The following is a 6,000-nucleotide window of genomic DNA, read 5'->3' as shown; positions in this document are numbered from 1 at the left end:
GTATATATACAGTATATGTACTGTATGTATGTGTATATATACGTATATGTGTATATATGTACATGCAGCTGAGATAAGAGGAAACATCTGAAACAAACAAAAAAAACTTTTACAGCTTAAGCAACTTTTACATCTGTTCTGTAAAAGTGTGGATTATTTATCCTTGTAATGTTTGTTTTTAAACAAAGCATTTAGACCTTTGACTTTGGCATGGCAGTGAAAGCAAAACACCTTGGAAAGAAGAAAAAGAGACTGAATATTTATAATCTGAGCAACAACAGTAATGTACAGTACATATTCTCCACAAATCTTACTTGATAAAATATATTCACAATTTGAATGCTCCAACCAAAGTCTTGGGCTGCGTCCTGTGAAGGCCGAATTGGTCGGCCGCTTATGTTACAGCGTCGCAAGATAAATATGGTAAACTTTTTGTCTTTCAAATAAACAAGTGGAATGTTATGGTATTCATAAATTAAACTTAAATGTTTTTATTGTACTTTTTAAAATTTCCCCTCTTGAATCTGACACTCAGCTGTCAACAAATAGGACATTAATTGTGTCTACAAAGCAGCCTGAGTTGATTTCACAGCAAACCACTGTGATATAATCATACACGCTTCCCAGATTTTTGGTGGTCTGTTCACCTCACCCCATTGGCGCTTTAATTGGCAGTAAATACTTTAAAAAATCTAATTTAATTTAACTCTTCCAAATGACTTCAGTGATAGCTGGGTTTAAAAAGCCCACACTACATACAAATGGTCTATAAAAGAGAAAACAGCCACTTGTCTGAACCGTTGGCACCTGGCAGGATGAAGCTACATTTACGACAAATTCCTGCCCCACCATCTGCATGAGGCATAAAGTGGGATTAAAAGGACCAGATGGAGATGTTCCACTCTTAAATCATGTGCTTTTGTTGTCAAGATGCCTGTGCTCTTCTTGTTACCGGCAGTGCACGTTCACGTTCCTGGTGGTATCTTGAGTTCTTTAAGTTTTAACAAGATTTGCACAGCAGTATTTTATTTTCTCACATCTTATTTTAGGCCGCTGCTGTAATGTTCCAAACCTTTTTTTTTTATCTGCAACACATTTTGTTCAAAGGGACGCTGCAGGCCTGAATATGTTTGGTTGATCACATAATATAAAAGCTCCAGATACTTTAATATGAGAATACATTGGAAAGCAATATGAGCAGTCTATCCATCATTGGAACTTGCTCATTTATAGCTAATGAGTCACGATTACTCAGTTTTAGATGAATGTATCAAACATGTCAGTTTACCATACCCTGTAGTTTTTCATGATTTGAGTCCCTTTTGACACTTTGTCTTTTCTGAAATAGGATGCGGTGCTCATCTGTTAGGCAGGAGATGTGACTGCAGTTTCAACATCTTAAACTTCAAAGCTGAAGAAGGATTTAGAGTTCAAATGTTAAAATATAGTTTTAGATCCAAACTGAAAAGCAAGCTGATACAGACCCAGCCCAAATGTTACATTACACTACATTGAAATGCACTGGTTAGGTTCAGTGAAATGTGTTTTTTTTTTCTACAGATTAAGTGGTGTGGCTCTTTGAAGAATGTGCACAAAGTGAGTCAAAGTGGGAATGAGCCTGTCTGAACAGAGCACATGAGCATAAGTGGTCAGAATTAGCTGGATGAACTTGTAGGAATATGGTTATGGTGAGTGGGGATGGATATAAAATCCATATGAGCGGAGGCCTCCTAAGTGGGCCCATTGCTTTCCCCAAAAAGACACTGGTCTTCATTCAAACCTTCTCGTCCCTCGGATGAAGGACACAAGGTTAGAAACACTCAGTGTTCTGAGCTTCTCAGGATCCATAAAGGGGTCCCCAAGAATTATTTTCCTTTGACCACTCAGAGCCAAGCAGTGGCCTAAGTAGTGCAAAGAGGTCTCTAATTCAATGCCACAGGCATCACACAGACCATTGTCATGGAGTCCCATCACCATTTTGTGGTGGTTGAGCAGATTGTGCCCAGTTAGAACTCCAACCAGTGTACTTAGAGTTTTCCTTGACAGGGAGATGAGAGCTTTCCAAATCTTAGATTTGGGCCGTTAATCAGTTCCCGTGCCTCTCTGCAGTCTGCCAGCTCCCTCCAGCGGATTGAGTGTTAATGTGTTAAACGTCTAATTCAGGCCTGTAGGGCAGTCCTACAGACTGTTGTTGAGGTACCTAAAACAGGCTCTGGTCCTTTGAAGTGAGCATGACTGCCAGCTTTTGCGAGGTAGTCAGCTCTCTCATTACCACAAATGTCGGTATGTCCTGGTACCCATTTAACAATAACACTGTTATCTCACCCCAGTTGGTTGACTGCTTCGGCACACTCCCGAGCCAGTAATGACGTAAAGTGTGACCCTCGGAGAGCTCTAATAGCAGCTTGGCTATCTGTTAGGATGAATATTTCCTTCTGTGTACACTGAAGGTCTTTGAGAGATGCCACACACTGGTGGATTGCATATATCTCAGCTTGAGATACAGTTGCAAAACAACCTAGTGGGTATTTATGCTCTCTCTTACTGTGGTTGTGCAAAATAAGCACCCCTGAACCTACTGACCCCTTCAGAAGGGATCCATCTGTAAAACAGCAGAAATGACTGGGAGACATGTCCGTCGTACATAGGGATGGGTCCCGAATTCGATACTTTTTTATGCACAGACCGAATTCTGTCGGTACTACGTATTCACGTAACATCAAACGGTACCATGTTTCGGTACCTAAACGCATCATTGCGAGCGGTTTGGCATAAGAGCGGTGAGTTTTCCCTGCTTGTCCTGAACACAGCATCACGCAAGAGCGTAATGACGTCAACAGCAGCCGCTGTGTTCAGTAAACAGAGGCAGCAGAGCTTGGTCTGAGCGTAGCTTGAAAGCCTCGCAGCTCCTGGAGTAAAACTCGCCGAACAGACTGCCTCTGAATTATCTGGTGGATTAATTATCTTGTGAACACGACGTTTGCTTGCTCAAAGTAAACTAAGTACCGCCACTTTCTTTATTTCATCCGCCATTAAACAGAGACTGGCAGAGGAAAACAGCAGAGGCGCTTCCCGACAGTCCGAACACCTGTGCACAAGTAGCTAACTTGAAGCGATGGGCTCGTTTTGGATGCTCAAAATGTTGCATGAATACTTTATTTACAGTATTTTAACTCCATCCTCTTTTTTGCTTATTTGATTTAAACTTATTTGCCTTCCATGGACCTCCATCACACAGTTTTTCTAGCAGGGAAATGAAATCAATAGAAACACGTGGAGCTGGATTTTAATTTGTGCAATAAGACAAAACAGTCTTGTTTTTAAGAGTTTTCACTTTAAAGAAATTAGTTTAAAAAACTGATGTTACAATACAAAGAGTTGGATGTTGTCTTGATATTTGTTAATTTTATATATTGAGAAATATGTTAAATAAAAACAAATAAATAAAGGTTTATTATTGAAAAAACAACACACAAAGTACCAAAAATTGGTACCGTTAAGTACCGGTATCGATTCCCAGGTACCGGATATTGGTACCGAATCGATTCAAACATCAAAGGTACCCAATTGTAGAGAAGTTAATCCAGACAGACCTGTTTTCTATCTCTGTCTTAAACTTGGCTCACAATAGTATTTTTTGACCATTTTGTCTCCAGGTCCTGCAGTTACTGGAACAGCAGCAACTGCCCAGTCCCAGATTCTAGTGTGCTGTGAGTCAGATAGGTTTGTCCACCTACCAGACTGGCGTAGACTTACTGCACTGGATGCGGCCTCCCCTAAGATATGTAAATCTAGTGGAGCCAGGTCCAGTAGGACTTCCATGGCTGCTGTGGGTGTTGTTCTGATAGAACCTGTGATGCTCAGGCAGGCCATTCATTGCACATGGGTGAGCATCACTCTTGCCACCCCAACTTGGATTTGAACCAATCACACTAAAGAAGCATAGCATAGCATGGGGCAGACAATGGCCATGTAGATCCACCTAATAACCTTTGGGGTAGCACCCCAATGACTACCTGCAATTCTACGGCACTGGTGTAGGCACATTGCTGCCTTCTTACACTTTTCATTTACGTCTTTTCCAGTTAAGCTTCCTGTCTAGATAGACACCCAAGAATTTAACTGACACTGACAGGGAGAGTTCTACACCCTCCAACTTTGGAGGTGAGTAACCCTTCCTTGAGTTCTTATGAATAAAAAGAACCAATTCTGTCTTGTTCGGGTTGACAGAAAGTTCCTGCTYRCGGCACCATYTGGATACTATGTTTAGTCCCCTCTGCATTAGGTTACATACAGTACCCAGGCAGAAGCCTTCTATAAGTATGACCAAGTCATCTGCATACCCCTGTGTATGGAGTCCAGATCCATTCAACTCATTTAGTAAGCTGTCGACAACCAGGAGTCAACACAGAGGTGAGATTACTCCTCCCTGTGGACAACCCCATCTGAGGTTTACGGTTATCGAACATTCCCCCAGAGTTGAAGATGCTTTCCTTGTCCGAAGCATGAAAATGAGCCAGTTTGTTGTTGTCTCATCCACGCCTTTGCTGGCAAGTGCTCTTTCTATAGCTTCTACGGGTACATTGTCAAATGCCCCCTGTATGTCCAAAAAGCAGCCAAGCGCATATTATCCACGTGCCAGGCTGCGTTCTGTTCTCAAAACAACATCATGTAAGGCTGTTTCTGTAGAAAGACCTGCCTGATATGCATGTTGTTTAGGACTTAAAGGTTAAAACACCATCCCTTACATGTCGATCTATTAACCTCTCCATTCCCTTCAGCAAGAAAGATGTAAGCTGATGGGTCTGAAAGATTTTGCTTCTTTATATGTTGGTTTGCCAGGTTTGGGCAGAAAGACAACCTTTGCTGTCCTCCACCCAACTGGTACATAGCCATTTGCTAGACAAGCAACATATATTCTAGTAATTGTGTCCAGAAGCAATTCCAGTCGTTTTCGGAGAAGAGCTGGAAAAATACCATCTGGACCACAAGCTTTGAATGGGTCAAACATATTAATTGCCCATTTTACTTTGCTTTTAGTAACAATACTTGCAGCTCTGTTCCAGTTGTCCTCTGTTGGATTTGAGTTAGCAACTGTGACAGGCTGTTCAGTCTCTTCTGCCCCAGAAAGTGTACCTGGATGAGATGCTGAAGCACACTTGGCTGTGTGACTGTCGATCCTTCTGGTGGAATAATGAAGGATAGATAGTTGACTGGATCCTTTCTGAGAAGTTTGTAAAGTTTAGAAGAGGCACTAGGCCCTTTAACATCTTCACAAAACTTTGTCCAAGAAAGTCTCTTACATTCCCTTAAAACACTTTTACAGTGATTGCGGGACTGTACATACTGTTCCCACCTGGTTTTACTTGGTTGGGACTTGTATCTTCGCCATTTTGTATCTTCGCCTTGCGGAGGCCAGACAACTCTGGAGTCCACCAGGCTGGCTGCTTTGACGGCCTCCAGACTTTCTTCGGACAGGCAGACTTATAGGCAGTTTGCACAGCATCAATCATGCCTGTGACCTCTGTCTCAATGTCTTGCACAGTTTTGATCCTGGCAATTCTCCCACCCATCAACTGGGATAAACTGCTGATAAACAGATTCCAGTCAGTGATTTTTGGGTTTCTGTGAGTGACTGGATATGGTTTCCCCATCTTCAGCTTAAACTGAATTCGTAGATGGTCTGATATAGTTTCCTCTAGGGATACTTCCCAGTCACATACTTTGTTTATCAGGTCCATAGACCTGACTGTTATATCAATGACCTCCTCCCTATTAACAGTTTGGAAGGTAGGTAGGTACATTGCCCTGATTAAAGACTAGCAGGTCTTCTGTCTGCAAGTATTCTTTTTTATTATTATTATTATTATTTTTGTCTGCAAGTATTCTAACATAGATCTGCCTGTGGGGTTAATATCAGAGCTCCCCCAGCACACATGATGGGAATTGGATCACAACCAATGGGCCTCATGCAAGAACCGTTCGTACGCACAGATTTGT

The 6,000-nt window shown here is 41.8% G+C and overlaps 1 protein-coding gene across 2 annotated transcripts in view; it reads left to right on the top strand.

The window, feature by feature from the left end:
- The window catches only part of plxnb2b (plexin b2b), a 197,477-nt gene that overhangs the window by 134,306 nt on the left and 57,171 nt on the right, over positions 1-6,000 (top strand). The window lies entirely within an intron of this gene.

The sequence above is a fragment of the Austrofundulus limnaeus genome, unplaced genomic scaffold, assembly GCF_001266775.1.
Source record: "Austrofundulus limnaeus strain Quisiro unplaced genomic scaffold, Austrofundulus_limnaeus-1.0 Scaffold285, whole genome shotgun sequence".
In the NCBI taxonomy this organism is placed as follows: Eukaryota; Metazoa; Chordata; class Actinopteri; order Cyprinodontiformes; family Rivulidae; genus Austrofundulus; species Austrofundulus limnaeus.
Note: the sequence above shows the minus strand (reverse complement) of the source record. Positions and strands in the feature narration are given on the sequence as shown.